The 17194-nt window shown below is 50.0% G+C and overlaps 1 long non-coding RNA gene across 1 annotated transcript in view; it reads left to right on the top strand.

The window, feature by feature from the left end:
- Positions 1–11011, top strand: part of LOC311133120 — a 12894-nt gene extending 1883 nt beyond the window's left edge. Inside the window, exons 2-4 of the long non-coding RNA XR_014613567.1 lie at positions 2514–2756; positions 3270–4181; positions 10421–11011. This is a non-coding gene — a long non-coding RNA (uncharacterized lncRNA). The remainder of the gene's footprint in view (positions 1–2513; positions 2757–3269; positions 4182–10420) is intronic.
- The last annotated feature ends 6183 nt before the right edge of the window (positions 11012–17194 follow it).

Genomic DNA, 17194 nt, shown 5'->3' with positions numbered 1-17194 from the left:
AATAGTCGAGAAGACAGACTAAGAAATAGTTTGGTTATGCAGAATCAGAGTTGCTTAATTTCTTCCTCAATGTCTCTGTGCTCGATGGCATTTCAAGGAGACACCGCCAGACCCCAATCTCACAACGTTGCAGACTCCAGCAGTGAGAATTCTGCTTTCAGATACAGTGCGTTCGATAACTTTTGCAGCCACTGCACATTTTAGTCATTTAGCAGACACTCTTATCTAGAGTGACTTACAGGAGCAATTAGGGTTAAGTGCCTTGTCAAGGGCACATCAACAGATTTTTCACCTAGTCTGCTAAGGGATTCCAACCAGCGACCTTTTGGTTACTGGCCCAACCGCGAGGCTACCTGCACCTTTGCTTTTGATGGACTGTGCTATTGAAGGTTGTAGTAAGGACCCTCCCCTTGAACTGCATGAGTTGTATCAATTTCTCCCCTGCACTGTGTGGGTGTTTGGTGCATGGCACAGAATTGCTTATTAAAATATACATTTTTTCTCTCTAGGAAAACATTGACAACGGTGAGAAAAGAGAGAGAGGGAAGGAAGTAAAAGGGGGATAAACATCTCACACTGAACTGGGTTCAAAGGAAACAAACAACAAGAGAGATTTGAAAATGAGATGTGGATGGGAGTAAATATTTTAAGGCCTGGGAATGAGGCAGTGTAGAGGAAATGAACAGGGACAAGGAGCCGACAGAAAGCCTGGAATATGGAATCCATAGGACGTCCCTTAGTTGTCAGACGGAAGTTGTCAACTGACAACTGAGGGAGTTTAGTCTGACAACTGAGAGACTTCCTAATATGGATGCCGTACTAGAACTCAGCATGAATGACAATGGTACAAGACTGCTGGGATGTTGGAGTGAAGCAATGTTTTGGTTGTGGAACAGAGATTTTGAAATAGTGTCCGAGGCAAACTGTTCCATTATCAAGTGTGTCTTAGAACCAGCTTTGTATACTAAGATATTTTAAAGGATGCAGACAGTCACTAAAATAAGATTAGGACTAATCACCTAAACACTCTGGGGTTATAAGGGCACGTTTATTCGTTTTTGAGATACTCCTTAACTTTAGATGATTATAAATATACTCATAATGTGGTGAAAATGATTCATTCATCACATGGAATTGACGTTAGCATTGTTAATCTACCCTTGCCTAAAGTTGAGCAGTCAGCAAAATTGAGTTTGGTTGTGTGTCATCCAGCCCCCTCCTCCCCGCCTTTTCCCCTCATCCTCCTCCCTCCATCCCCCAGCACACATCCTTCCAGTGCTTAAGATAAGTGACAAGACATCAGAGCCAAAGAAGTGCTTTAATGCCAGATGAGAACTCTGAGCGTGAGCGTAGGTGGATGGCTGTGTGTGTGTGTGTCTGTGTTCTTGCGGCTCGTGTGTGTGTGTGTGCCCGTCTCTGCGTGTAAGGTTATACATCACTCTAAGCAGCATATGACATCACCATGTCAGGCTCCCCTCTCCACTGCCCCCTCCCTCCTCCACCCCTCTCTCTCTCACACACACAACCTCTCTTGTTGGTGGGCTGGGTACCAGCTCAAGTCCTAAATACTGTAGATATCCTCTGTTCCTCCACGGCCTTATTCCTAAGGCCCGCTACAGCATATCTGCTGAGTCATCAGGAGGCCGCAGCACACAGGCTTGACAGAGACCATGCAGGGCTGTGGGTGGGGTGGGGTGGAGTGACCCAGGGAGTGTGGATGGAGCGGGGTGGAACAGAGCGAGATGGGGTGGAGCGAGGTAGGGTAAGGTGGGGTGGTCAGTTGAATGGTGGTGGTGGGGGAGGGTAGGTTGGGGTGGGGTGGTCAGGGGAATGGTGGTGGTGGGGGAGGGTGGAGCGGGGTGGTGGAGGTGGTGGGGTGGGGGCCTGAGCAACTCCCAATTAATAACATGCCTTCCCCCCAAACCCCCACCCCAGGCTTCTAGGGCCACGCTGGACGCTAATGAACTGTGATCCGCCAGGCTAAATTATGACAGGTGCTAACTTTCTTATGAAGCCCCGTGGCCTTGCAGGACTGTGGCTTAAAGTGTTCCTTAATGGATCTGTATTTTTTACTCCTTGTAATAGGGATTTATGGGGACGTATGGCCCAGGCGGCTCGGCTTTAATTACCAGTCAATTCCATGGGAAGCGTGATCAGGGATAGATGCATGGAGGATTTCTCTGGGACTGGACTTGTGGTGGCTGGCCATGGCTTTGTGTGGAGATGTATTGCGGGAATGCCTTCATAGCGCAATAATGTGTCATAAAGAATAACATATCTGAAAAGGAGCGCCACCAACTAGTTGGCCAGAAGTGTGCTCTATACACAAAATTGAGTCTATGAAGGCATTACAACTCTGCTTGAACACTCTACAAAAGAAAATATACATTTTGGCGTGTCTACCTACAGGCTATGATAAAAGTTTAGTGTGGCTGACAGTGCGATTTATTGAAATTGAAAGTGGAGAAAAATTGATGGTAATAGTAGTTTCTCCTCTTATTTCAATAATCTAGGATCAGGATCGTGTTCTGAATGCTCAAGGATTCGCCGCCACAAACGTGGGTCAAAGTGAGATGGAGGCCAAGAAAATTGCCAAGGGTGAATACACGATCTTGCCAAGGGTGAATACACGATGTCTTCGGGACTCCTGAAACTTGTGTTGGTTCAGAGAAATGGCGATGTCTACTTCAAACATCATTGTTCCGCGAGCGTCTCATTGGAATGGTTGTCGATGAGGTCCACACCGTGGTTCAATGGTGAGATATTTGTGTGTAACTAAAATGTGTTTTGATAATCTTTTTTGGCTAAGTTGACTAAAACTGTCTGAGAGATATCGGGAGAAAGAGGAGGGGGAGAGGGGGGAAGGAGGTATAGCTATGTGGGAAGAGAGGGAGAAGGGGGGTTGGATGTGGTTGCAGCTATGTGGGGTAGGGGTCATGCCATGTGTTTTTATTGCCAGGTGTGTATGTTGATTGCCCTTATATGATTTGATATGCCCTGGTATTATTTTACTTCAAAACGAAAGTGTCTGATGCGTGAAACCTGCTAATTATTTAATCAGTTGTGTTTCTGTGTGTTTTAGTATAGACTGTATCACTTTTTTTAAAATCATGTTGGAACTTCTCTTAAAATTACACCTCTTTTAAATTAACACAAAGGCCACGCTCTACCTTCAACATGACAATGTTGTCATTGAAACAGTATTATTAAGTCCTTTATTATGACAACTAATGCATATTTTATTGTTTTTTATCCCATTTCCTATAAAGGGAAAAGGCACAGGGGAAGGAGGCTGCTTTTCTGAAGTGGTGTGAAATGGTTGGCGAGCTGGGGGTCACTCCTTCCAGTTCCAGTTCCTGAATTGGCCGTCACAGCTACAGCTTCCAAGGCTACAAGGAAGAGCATAATGAAGCACCTGGGCATGCAGTAATGTGTTGAGGTGGTGAACAGTCCTGACAGGGACAACATCAGACTGGCCGTGAAGAAGGTGTCGTTTGACCCTGTAGAGACGTTTTCATGGTTGGAGTCAAAGGGGCCTGATATCCCAAGGACTGTCATATACTGTAAGAGAATTGAAGACTGTTCTTTGCTGTACAACAAGGTTTTTCAGCATTTCTCTGCATCCAGCAGGAGCAAAGGACACACTGGAAAACAGACTTTTCGACAGAGAAACCCAAGCACATAAAACTGCACATTATCGAAGCCTTGAAAGATGAGTCATCTAATCTCAGAGTTGTGATGGCTACTTCAGCACTGGGAATGGGGGTAAACTTTAAGGGTGTCCATCATGTAGTCAACTATGGACCACCTCTAGACCTTGAGTCTTACATGAAGGCACATGAAACAGCGGGGAGGGACGGCACAAGCTCACATTCACTTATCCTGTACCATGGAAGGCACCTTGTTGGAGTTTCAGATAAGATGAGACTGTATGTGTCAAACAGTACCAGCTGCAGCCGGGTGAAACTGTTACAGCTCTTTGATGATGAGGTCACGCAATCAATATCACCCAAACATGACTGCTGTGACAATTGTGCTACCTCATTAACTATTTCACGCTGGGAAATTTTTTACATGACACAGGGCAACAATTACAACCAAGACATACACTGGTCAGTGAAGGGCATAGGCAATACCTGAGAGAGGAATTACATGACCTTGCACTTGAGATGGTGCACACTGTCATGAGCACTCTCTCTCCCTGGTAGCAACATTAATTGCATTCAATTCTCTGCCACTCTGCTCACTCTCTCCCTACTCTGCCTAACGAGCTCCACCTGGCTCCGCCCTGCTCTGCTCTTGTTACCTGGCCAGCTGCACTGCATTTCCCACTCACCATCCTCACCTTGCCTCACTCTGTTCTAATTACTCTGCCAGCTGAACTGCATTTCCCCACTAACCTCTCCCAGTATATCAAGCCCTGTTTTTCAGCCAAGCCCTGTCAGATCGTCTTCAAACCCGGACCAGTAACCTGCCTGTCTGCGCTCTGACTCCTGTTTGTGATACCGATCCTTTCTTGACTGCCTCCTTGTTCTACTGCCCCGTCTATCCCGACCTGCCTTCTGGACCTCGACTACTCTCCGATCTTCAGCCCCTCCGGTAACTCGATTCTGCCTTCTGTCTCTCACCACGATATTTGCCCAGCCCTGATCTGTACTTCTGCCTGCCATTCATATTGCTGTTGTGTGTGTGTTCCCCCAGGTCTCCGACCACCAGATGAGCGTGCCCAGACGCTTCACCACCCTCAGCCCGATACGCCGCTCCATCACTGGGGAACACACACACTAAGCACTTGGACTGGACACCCCCGGACATTTGGTGACCCCCGGAGCACAGGTACCCACAGGACCCTGAAAAACCCCAGAGCCCCAAGCACCCCTGGAACCCCTGACACCCCTGGCACTCCTCTTCCCGCCTGAAACCTTCAATAAAGAACTCTGAATTTGAACTTGCGCTCTTGGGTCCTCTTCTGTCCGTGACAGAACGATCTGACCATCATGGACCCAGCGCACTCCCTGACCACGATGGAAGAAGAGCCAGAGATGACTGCCATACAGCGACTGGAACGCTCTGAGGGAGACATAAATCGGATGGCTGGCGACATCGCTTCCCTTCTCCAGCTATTCAACCAGCAGCAACAACAGTTCCAACTGCAGCAACAACAGCTAGCCCAAGCCCTGCAACTACTCTCAAACCCGGCTACTCCACCTGCACCCCCCCCTGGTCCTTCTGTTCCTGTACCACCGACACTCCTTCATCCCTCCGCTGGAGGTCCCAATGCTGCAGGCCCGGCAGTGCTGCCACCAGATCCCCACGCTCCTGAACCAAAGATTGGGAACCCGGAACGTTTTGATGGCAACCAGAAGCAAGTAAGACCATTCTTGAGCAGCTGCCGAATCCAGTTTGCACTACAGCCCAGGACTTTCTCAACAGAGGGAGCCAAGGTGGGGTATGTCATCACACATCTCACCGGTCGAGCTCGGTTGTGGGGAACGGCGGAATTCGACCGGCAAACCCCAGCCTGTGCCTCCTTCAGTGCCTTTGAGGAGGAGATGTTAAAGGTCTTTGACCTAGGCTCGCCAACAGCCGAAGCGTCACAAGCTCTGCTCACCATCCGTCAGGGCAATCGGACAGTGGCAGACTTCTCCATTGACTTTCGTACCCTGGCCAGTCAAAGCTCGTTTAACCCAGAGGCACTGGTGCAAGCCTTCCTCCATAGCCTGGCGGACTATATCAAAGACGAGCTTGTTTCCCATGACCCGCCCTCAACGCTTGATGCCGCCATTGACCTTGCCGTCCGCATTGACCGCCGTATACAGACCCGGAGGAGGGAGAAGGGCCGTCTCAGTCAACCTGCCATCCGCACTCGGGTCGATACCGCTTCTGTCCAGCCCCTGCCTGTCAAGTCCCATAGCCAACTCAATCAGCCTGAGCCCATGGAGATTGGCCGTGCCTCTCTGACTCCCGAGGAGCGTCGGCGCCGTCTAAGCTCCAACCTTTGCCTCTACTGTGGTGGCGAGAATCACCGTGTCGCCACTTGTCCGGCAAAAGCCGCAGCTCACCAGGTGTAGGGGAGATCCGGGTGAGCTCAACAAGCCTTCAGTCTCCCTCCATCCGAAAGACCCTGCTTCATCTCCGCCTTCAGCTTTCTGACAAGACTCATACATTGGCCGCCCTTGTGGATTCCGGAGCCGAAGCAAACATCATGGACCCTGAGCTTGCACAGCAACTGGGCGTGAACCATCATCAACTGACACAACCCATTCCTGCACGAGCCCTGGATGGGCATCATCTTGGCACTGTCACTCATATCTCCGCCCCTGTGACAATCCTGCTGTCAGGAAACCACCAGGAGTCCATCCAGTTTCACCTCCTACACTCACCTGGCCAACCACTCATTCTTGGATACCCGTGGCTCCGTCAGCACAACCCCCACATCGACTGGGAGACAGGAACAGTCCGTGAGTGGGGAAGGAGTTGTCACCAGACCTGTTTAAGGGGGGCCACCCTGCCCGTTCACCGGGAAAGATCTAGCGCTACCCCCGACATATCCAATGTTCCGGCCTGTTACCACAGCCTGAAAGAGGTGTTCAACAAATCCAAGGCGACATCTCTACCCCCACACAGACCCTATGACTGCGCGATTGATCTCCTGCCTGGCACAGCACCTCCCAAGGGTCGTCTGTATTCACTGTCAGCCCCGGAAAGAAAGGCCATGGAGGACTACATTAATGACTCTCTTGCCGCCGGGATAATTAGACCGTCATCTTCCCCCGCAGGAGCGGGATTCTTCTTTGTCGGCAAGAAGGACGGTTCTCTTCGTCCATGCATAGATTACCGGGGTCTGAACGACATCACGGTTAAGAATCGCTACCCACTGCCCTTACTTTCGTCTGCCTTCGAACTGCTGCAGGGAGCCACTGTATTCACAAAGCTGGACCTTCGCAATGCCTACCATCTGGTGCGGATGAGGGAGGGAGACGAATGGAAGACAGCGTTCAACACACCAACCGGCCACTATGAATATCTCGTCATGCCCTTCGGCCTCACCAATGCCCCAGCAGTTTTTCAAGCCCTAGTGAATGATATCCTCAGGGACATGCTAAATACGTTCGTATTTGTGTACCTTGACGATATTTTAATATTCTCAAAGACTCTGTCAGAACACACGCACCACGTCCAGTTGGTCCTGCGCCGCCTGCTGGAGAACTCTCTTTTCGTGAAGGCAGAGAAGTGCGAGTTCCATGCCAAAACCGTTTCATTCCTGGGGTATGTGGTGACCGAGGGCAGCATTCAGATGGATCTCACGAAGGTGTCGGCTGTCACTTCCTGGCCAGTTCCTGAGTCTCGGAAAAAGTTGCAACAGTTCCTGGGCTTTGCCAACTTTTATAGGAGATTCATCAGAAACTATAGCACAGTGGCTGCACCCCTCACGGCGCTAACCAGCACTAAACAACCGTACCAATGGACATCAGCTGCTGATAAGGCCTTCAATATCCTCAAGACATGTTTCACTTCTGCTCCCATCCTCCAGATGCCAGATGCAGCAAGGCAGTTTGTGGTGGAGGTAGATGCTTCGGACGTGGGAGTGGGTGCAGTGCTTTCTCAAAGAGCAGCTGAGGATGGCAAGATGCACCCCTGTGCCTTCTACTCCCGTCGGCTAACCCCTGCCGAATGCAACTACGACATTGGGAACCGCGAGCTGTTGGCTGTCAAGCTCGCCCTTGAAGAATGGCGGCACTGGTTAGAGGGGTCAAAGGAACCATTCGTAGTGTGGACAGACCACAAGAACCTGGAGTATATCCAAACAGCCAGGAGGCTGAACTCCCGTCAACAGCGGTGGTCTCTGTTCTTTACGCGCTTCAATTTCACGCTCTCCTACCGCCCGGGATCTCGCAACATCAAACCTGATGCTCTTTCCCGGATGTTTCAGAAGGACGAGACCACCGCCATGACAGCCCCCATTCTTCCCAGCCACTTGGTCGTAGCGGCCCTCACCTGGGAGATCGAGAAGCAGGTCATGGAGGCTCTTCGGGACCAGCCAGGTCCAAGCACCAGCGCCCCCAACCGTCTGTTTGTTCCAGCAAATCTCAGGTCACCGGTGATTCAGTGGGGGCACGAATCCCGTCTGGCCTGTCATCCCGGCATCACTCGCACCCTTCATCTGGTCCGCCAGCGGTTCTGGTGGCGGCGGATGAGACGGGATGTCCGAGAATTCATCCGAGCTTGTCCCACTTGTAACCGAAACAAGACCCCCAACCAGCCTCCTGCTGGGTTGCTGCAACCCCTACTCATACCCAAGAGGCCCTGGTCCCACGTTTCACTGGACTTTGTTACGGGCCTTCCGCCCTCTGACGGACACACAGTCATCCTTACCATTGTTGACCGCTTTAGTAAGATGACCCACTTCGTGCCCCTTCCCAAACTACCCTCTGCTAAAGAGACCTCCCAGGTGGTCCTGGAACATGTGTTTCGTATCCATGGCCTACCCCAGGATATAGTGTCAGACCGGGGCCCGCAATTCTCAGCAACCTTTTGGAAGGAGTTCTGTCATCTCCTTGGGGCCACCGCCAGCCTATCGTCTGGATTCCACCCGCAGTCAAACGGCCAGACTGAACGCATGAACCAGGAGCTGGAGAAGGCACTGAGGTGTGTGGCTTCCCAAAATCCCCGGGCCTGGGCTCAACACCTGCTCTGGGTGGAATATGCCCATAATTCACTCACCAGTTCCTCCACCGGGCTCTCCCCCTTTCAGTGTGTCTACGGGTATCAACCTCCACTGTTTGCCAGCCAGGAGGCGGATGCCACCTGTCCGTCTGCTCTTGCGTATGCCCGCCGCTGCCGCCGCACTTGGGCCCAGGCTCGCACTGTGCTCCTGAAGTCTGGAACCAGCTACGCCGTCGGGGCCAACCGACGGAGGACCCCAGCACCTACTTACCGGGTTGGTCAGAAGGTCTGGCTGTCTGCCCGGGATCTGCCGCTGCGGGTTGAATCACGAAAGCTGGCCCCTCGCTTCATTGGTCCTTTTCCTGTGCAGAAAGTCATCAGTCCAACGGCGGTCCGACTTCAGTTGCCCGCTTCCATGCGGGTCCACCCCACCTTCCACGTCTCCAAGGTCAAGCCGGTCCATGAAAGTCCCCTGGTCCCTGCAGCTCCGGCGCCACCTCCTCCGCGCCTCGTAGATGGCGGTCCTGTCTTCACCGTCCGGCGGCTGCTCCGCTCTAGGCGAAGGGGTAGGGGTCTCCAGTACCTCGTTGACTGGGAGGGATATGGTCCAGAGGAGAGGACCTGGATCCCGGCCAGGAGGATAGTGGACCGGACCCTTATCACTGACTTCCACCGACTACATCCTGATCAGCCTGCAATCCGTAGGGGCCGTCCAAGAGGGGTTCCTAGCCGTCCTGCCCGCCCTGCTTCCTGTCCTGTGCCTGACCCTGCTCCTGTCTCAGTGCCTGTCCTGTCTCCCGACCGTGACCCTCCAGCTCCTTCTGAGGATGAGGAGATTCACTCGGACCGCTCGGAGGAGTTCTGACCCGCCGCCTGCTCCCCTCCACCCTCCCGGCATGATGTTGTTCTTGGGACTTCTGGGGCCGTCCCTTGGAGGGGGGGTCCTGTCATGAGCACTCTCTCTCCCTGGTAGCAACATTAATTGCATTCAATTCTCTGCCACTCTGCTCACTCTCTCCCTACTCTGCCTAACGAGCTCCACCTGGCTCCGCCCTGCTCTGCTCTTGTTACCTGGCCAGCTGCACTGCATTTCCCACTCACCATCCTCACCTTGCCTCACTCTGTTCTAATTACTCTGCCAGCTGAACTGCATTTCCCCACTAACCTCTCCCAGTATATCAAGCCCTGTTTTTCAGCCAAGCCCTGTCAGATCGTCTTCAAACCCGGACCAGTAACCTGCCTGTCTGCGCTCTGACTCCTGTTTGTGATACCGATCCTTTCTTGACTGCCTCCTTGTTCTACTGCCCCGTCTATCCCGACCTGCCTTCTGGACCTCGACTACTCTCCGATCTTCAGCCCCTCCGGTAACTCGATTCTGCCTTCTGTCTCTCACCACGATATTTGCCCAGCCCTGATCTGTACTTCTGCCTGCCATTCATATTGCTGTTGTGTGTGTGTTCCCCCAGGTCTCCGACCACCAGATGAGCGTGCCCAGACGCTTCACCACCCTCAGCCCGATACGCCGCTCCATCACTGGGGAACACACACACTAAGCACTTGGACTGGACACCCCCGGACATTTGGTGACCCCCGGAGCACAGGTACCCACAGGACCCTGAAAAACCCCAGAGCCCCAAGCACCCCTGGAACCCCTGACACCCCTGGCACTCCTCTTCCCGCCTGAAACCTTCAATAAAGAACTCTGAATTTGAACTTGCGCTCTTGGGTCCTCTTCTGTCCGTGACACACACAGGTGTTCATGGTAGTGTCTCTGTTTATTGCACATCAGCCAAGTAGGGTAACCCTGACAAAATCATTGACAACATTCTGAGTGCAATTCCCTTATCTCAATTGAGGATTCCCGTTACTGACATGAGACATACAATAGCCCTACTGTCTATCATCACTGAGGTTTTGGGGGATGATGAACACTTGAGTGATGATGATTATGATGATGATTCAGAGTTGGGACAACTTGGGGCTTTTGTAAACATGACTGTGTAGTGTGTATGAGGACTTTTACATGCTGTGTTGATTAATACTGTAGGTATTGTCTCATCTGCCTAACACGTAAAAGGGTATGTAGTCTAGGATATTATTGTAGTGCAAACAGGCCCTTTTACCATTTGAGCTGTATGGAATAGTAAAATCTATGCCATACACACACTGTAAATAATTTAGCTTAAAGATTTGTTCAAATACTCATTTTCAGTTATCTAAAGTATAGAGTGGGCCAAGATGTGACCTGTCACCCATAGTTACTTGTTCATAAAGTGCATTTTTGAATCTATCACTTTTCTCCTTCACTTGACTTCAATAAATAATCCAGATTTGGAAACAACAATGCTCAGTAGATGATATGACTTTATTGTAAATTAACTTGTAGTTGCCTTTTCGGATGAAATAAGTAACAAAGTGTACTACTATAAACTTTCAAAGTAGAAAACGTGTGGGCTTTCCCCTCAGTGTTGGGCCAGAGAATTGGGAAAAGGCTAGGCTATAGCAGTTGTGTTACTGCTCTTGCACAGCCTATAAAACATATTCATATAAAAAAATTAAAAGCAACAACAGGAAGAATGTTAACAGTACTTAACATTGTAATTAAAAGTAATTACACAAATAAATGGTACAAAAAAGGTACATCGAATATTTTCAGTTAAAATAATTACACAAATAAATGTAACAAAGAATTTAATGGTATAAAAGTAAATACACATGTTTTGTGAGTCTACATTGTGTCATTTAATATAACAATTTCCATTCTAGGGTCTCAGCACAATTGAGATTAACTGTCAACGTTTGCGCCACTGTCTGAACACCAAACGAGCAGACAGTTTGTTCTTCTCACGGTGTAATTTCAGTTTGTGGTTGTTGATCCACAACACTAGTTCCTCATAGTCCAAGTTGTGCAACAGGTTTACAGTATTTGGAAGTTCTGGAAGCTTGGGTAGAACCTGCCAGGTGTCAAAGAAAAAAATCCTGATCAAGAAGCACACTTTATGGTTGATGTCCTCAGCTGTACTTGAAATTGAGTGCTTTCCAGACTCTGGCTTCAACAACTGTCTTTATCAAATCGCTGAATGAGATTGGTCTGCTCTCCAATGGTCCTGCTGACTTTCTATGCAATTTCAAACTGGACATGGGCCCTTTGATGTTGGATGAGGTCTTTTGTGAGGCACACATGGTGTTCGCAATGCTATGTTGTTTCCTGATCCACCACCTGTATTCACTGTGCGGTTCCACAGAGTCTTTGAGACACAATGGGGTTTTGTAGGGCTAGATCAAAATGCAGTTTCTGTGATGCGTGATTTGAAGGAGTCAGGCGCAGGAGGGTAAATCACAGTATACAGAGTTTATTCCGTAATCCAGCGTAACCAGTCCAGTGCGCAAAACAGGTGCACTGGAACAAACATGCACAAAATACTGAGCTCCACCGAGCTACTAATCCTCACAATGAACAATCACCCACAAGGACAAGGGGGCAGAGGGAACACTTAAACATGTACTAATGAGGGGAATATGAACCAGGTGTGTGTAATTGACAAGACAAGACAAATGGAATGATGAGATATGGCGCGTCAGTGGCTAGAAGGCCGGTGACGACGAACGCCGAAGCATGCCCGAACAAGGAAGGGAGGCAGCTTCGGAGGAAGTCGTGACAGTTTCAGACCCTTTTGGCTGTATTTTGTTCTCCCGGTTTGTATAAAATGCAGTAATTTGAATTTCCACAGCCTGCAGGTTCTCTCTCCATCACCCTCATGTATATAATCTAGAAAGTTCCTTTCTAGGAGTGACACTTTCAGCAGGCCACATTGATAATTGAAAAGTGCATCAACTACGTTTCTTTTAGATCTGGCTTCAATTATAGCTTGATTATCGACAACAGGTATCTTGTGTTCTTTTTGCTAATGGTGACTCAGTTGTTTCTGACTTCAGAAGGTCGGATGGCTACAGCCAGTAAGCCATGCCAAAGTAATGCATCGTAATGCAAGTTACATCTTAAAACATTTCAGAAAAAGGCCTTTAATTGTCTCCAACTGCACTTTGAGTCTCATTTGTTCTGTTCACCATGTTCCTTAATTGGTAGTTAGTTCACATTTCTCCATTTTTTTGTTGTTCTTTTTACCCCTTTCTTCTCCCCAATTGGTAGTAACAGTCTTGTCCCATCACTGCAACTCCCGTACGGACTCGGGAGAGACGAAGGTCGAGAGCCACGCGTCCTCCGAAACACGACCCGCCAAGCTTCTAGTCACACCGCTCGCTTAACCCGGTCACACCAATGTGTCAGAGGAAACACCATACAGCTGGCGACCGAAGTCAGCGTGCATGCGCCCGGCCGCCACAAGGAGTCGCTAGAGCGCGATGGGACAGGGACATCCCAGCTGGCCAAACCCTCCCCTAACCCGGACGACGCTGGGCCAATTGTGCGCCGCCACATGGGTCTACAAATCGAACCCGGATCTGTAGTGACGCCTCTAGCACTGCGATGCAGTGCCTTAGACTGCTTCGCCACTCTGGAGGCCCCACATTTCTCCATTGGACGTTGTCTTGTAGAACTGGTAAGGTAAGTAAAGTTCATTGCACAGTGAAGGTTTGCAAAAGCAAGCAGTAAGCCTTCCACTTTGTCCATGGATTTAAGGGCATTTTTCAAACGTCCTATTGCTGCATCTGCATTTTGTTATGTCAACTGATCACCTGTTAATGTTAACTTCACAAGCGGGGTCTGTATGTATCTATACATATACACATACAGTGGGGGAAAAAAGTATTTAGTCAGCCACCAATTGTGCAAGTTCTCCCACTTAAAAAGATGAGAGAGGCCTGTAATTTTCATCATAGGTACACGTCAACTATGACAGACAAATTGAGAATTTTTTTCTCCAGAAAATCACATTGTAGGATTTTTTATAAATTTCTTTGCAAATTATGGTGGAAAATAAGTATTTGGTCACCTACAAACAAGCAAGATTTCTGGCTCTCACAGACCTGTAACTTCTTCTTTAAGAGGCTCCTCTGTCCTCCACTCGTTACCTGTATTAATGGCACCTGTTTGAACTTGTTATGAGTATAAAAGACACCTGTCCACAACCTCAAACAGTCACACTCCAAACTCCACTATGGCCAAGACCAAAGAGCTGTCAAAGGACACCAGAAACATAATTGTAGATCTGCACCATGCTGGGAAGACTGAATCTGCAATAGGTAAGCAGCTTGGTTTGAAGAAATCAACTGTGGGAGCAATTATTAGGAAATGGAAGACATACAAGACCACTGATAATCTCCCTCGATTTATGGGCTCCACGCAAGATCTCACCCCGTGGGGTCAAAATGATCACAAGAACGGTGAGCAAAAATCCCAGAACCACACGGGGGGACCTAGTGAATGACCTGCAGAGAGCTGGGACCAAAGTAACAAAGCCTACCATCAGTAACACACTACGCCGCCAGGGACTCAAATCCTGCAGTGCCAGACGTGTCCCCCTGCTTAAGCCAGTACATGTCCAGGCCCGTCTGAAGTTTGCTAGAGTGCATTTGGATGATCCAGAAGAGGATTGGGAGAATGTCATATGGTCAGATGAAACCAAAATAGAACTTTTTGTTAAAAACTAAACTCGTCATGTTTGGAGGACAAAGAATGCTGAGTTGCATCCAAAGAACACCATACCTACTGTGAAGCATGGGGGTGGAAACATCATGCTTTGGGGCTGTTTTTCTGCAAAGGGACCAGGACGACTGATCCATGTAAAGGAAAGAATGAATGGGGCCATGTATCGTGAGATTTTAAGTGAAAACCTCCTTCCATCAATAAGGGCATTGAAGATGAAATGTGGCTGGGTCTTTCAGCATGACAATGATCCCAAACACACCGCCCGGGCAACGAAGGAGTGGCTTCGTAAGAAGCATTTCAAGGTCCTGGAGTGGCCTAGCCAGTCTCCAGATCTAAACCCCATAGAAAATCTTTGGAGGGAGTTGAAAGTCTGTGTTGCCCAGCGACAGCCCCAAAACATCACTGCTCTAGAGGAGATCTGCATGGAGGAATGGGCCAAAATACCAGCAACAGTGTGTGAAAACCTTGTGAAGACTTACAGAAAACGTTTGACCCGTGTCATTGCCAACAAAGGGTATATAACAAAGTATTGAGAAACTTTTGTTATTGACCAAATACTTGTTTTCCACCATAATTTGCAAATAAATTCATAAAAAATCCTACAATGTGATTTTCTGGAAAAAAAATTCTCATTTTGTCAGTCATAGTTGACCTGTACCTATGATGAAAATTACAGGCCTCTCTCATCTTTTTAAGTGGGAGAACTTGCACAATTGGTGGCTGACTAAATACTTTTTTCCCCCACTGTACATACACATACACACACACACACATATATACATACATCCATACACACACACATATCCTTTTTAAAATTATATTTCCCTTCATTACTTTCCAACCCCACCACCACTTCCGCAATTGGAGTAAACTAGTGAACAACAACGCTTAGGCCTCTACTTCCAGCCCATACATACTATATACATTTTATGGAAACAGTCAAATTCTACAATAATTATATTTTGTTTGTTTTTACTCCTGAACTTCCTCCGATCATTTTCATGATGTCCATCTGGTTTGCTTCTATATGCCATATTTTTCTAACTGTGCTTTTTTACAAAAGCTCTCAACCTATAACCTATATGGTTATTATGGACACAGTATGCTTTACATTATGTCACACTCTGGTTCTAGGACTTTTTGTGTTTAGTCAGGGTGTGTAGATTTCCGTGTGTTGTGTACTGTGGGTAGTGTCTAGGTGTTCGCGTTCTATGTTTGGTCAGTGACTCCCAATCGGAGGTAACGAGTGTCAGCTGTCGGCTCGTTATCTCTGATTGGGAGCCATATTTAAATGTCTGTGTTCACCTTGTGGTTGTGGGTTTTTGTTCTATGTTCAGTCGGTGTACTGAGGACGTTACGGATCGTGTTTTGTTTTGTCGTTATTTCAACATTAAAGTCATCATGTTCACTCCCAACGCTGCGCTTTGGTCCTACTTTATTGGCGATCGTGACAGAAAAACCCACCACAACGAGACCAAGCAGCAGTTGGATAAAGAGTGGTGGAGCCAGAAGAGCGAAGGTTGGGAGAGGACTATGGAGGTCTGGTCCACCGAGAGGAGAGACCCCCAGAAAATTTTTAGGGGGGGGCTCACGACGTCGGGGCAGAAGGTGTACGGCCCGGAGGAGTGCAAGAGGTTGGCAGAGATGGCCGCCAGTTTAAGGGGGCCACTGGTTACGAAGGGGATGGAAAGTGTGGAGGCACGGCGAGAGGTACTGGGGGGTGTTTCCAGTCCGGTCCGGCCCGTTCCTGATCCCCGTGTAGGGCCAGGGGTGTGTGTCCCCAGTGCGGTTCTGTCTGTTCCTGCTCAACGCACCAAGCCTACGGGGTGCGTCGCCAGCCCAGCTCGGCCTGTTCCTGCGCCCCGCACCAAGTCTGTGGTGCGTTTCGCCAGCCCAGCCCGGCCTGTCCCTGCTCAACGCACCGAGCCTACGGGGTGCGTCGTCAGCCCTGTCCAGCCAGAGCCGTCCGCCAGACAGGATCAGCCAGAGCCTTCCGCCAGACAGGATCAGCCAGAGCCTTCCGCCAGCCATGAGCAGCCAGATCCTTCCGCCAGCCATGAGCAGCCAGATCCGTCAGCCAGCCATGAGCAGCCAGATCCGTCAGCCATCCATGAGCAGCCAGATCCGTCAGCCAGCCATGAGCAGCCAGATCCGTCAGCCAGCCATGAGCCGTCCAGCCAGGATCCGCCAGAGCCGTCCAGCCAGGATCCGCCAGAGCCGTCCAGCCGGGATCCGCCAGAGCCGTCCAGCCGGGATCCGCCAGAGCCGTCCAGCCGGGATCCGCCAGAGCCGTCCAGCCGGGATCCGCCAGAGCCGTCCAGCCGGGATCCGCCAGAGCCGTCCAGCCGGGATCCGCCAGAGCCGTCCAGCCAGGATCCGCCAGAGCCGTCCAGCCGGGATCCGCCAGAGCCGTCCAGCCGGGATCCGCCAGAGCCGTCCAGCCGGGATCCGCCAGAGCCGTCCAGCCGGGATCCGCCAGAGCCGTCCAGCCGGGATCCACGCACCAAGCCAGGGGCGCGTGTCGTCAGTCCGGTTCCGGCCAGCGGGGCTAGACAGGCCCAGGGGTACTTTGGGGGGTTGGAGAGGAAGTGGGGAGGAAGCCCGGAGCCGGAGCCGCCGCCGAGGAGGAATGCCCACCCAGCCCTCCCCTGTTTGCTTGTAGTTAGGCGCGGTCGCAGTCCGCGCCTTTGGGGGGGGGTACTGTCACACTCTGGTTCTAGGACTTTTTGTGTTTAGTCAGGGTGTGTAGATTTCCGTGTGTTGTGTACTGTGGGTAGTGTCTAGGTGTTCGCGTTCTATGTTTGGTCAGTGACTCCCAATCGGAGGTAACGAGTGTCAGCTGTCGGCTCGTTATCTCTGATTGGGAGCCATATTTAAATGTCTGTGTTCACCTTGTGGTTGTGGGTTTTTGTTCTATGT

The sequence above is a fragment of the Coregonus lavaretus genome, assembly GCF_964263955.1.
Source record: "Coregonus lavaretus genome assembly, chromosome: 8".
Classification (NCBI taxonomy): Eukaryota; Metazoa; Chordata; class Actinopteri; order Salmoniformes; family Salmonidae; genus Coregonus; species Coregonus lavaretus.
This window is presented reverse-complemented; position numbering and strand designations above follow the sequence as displayed.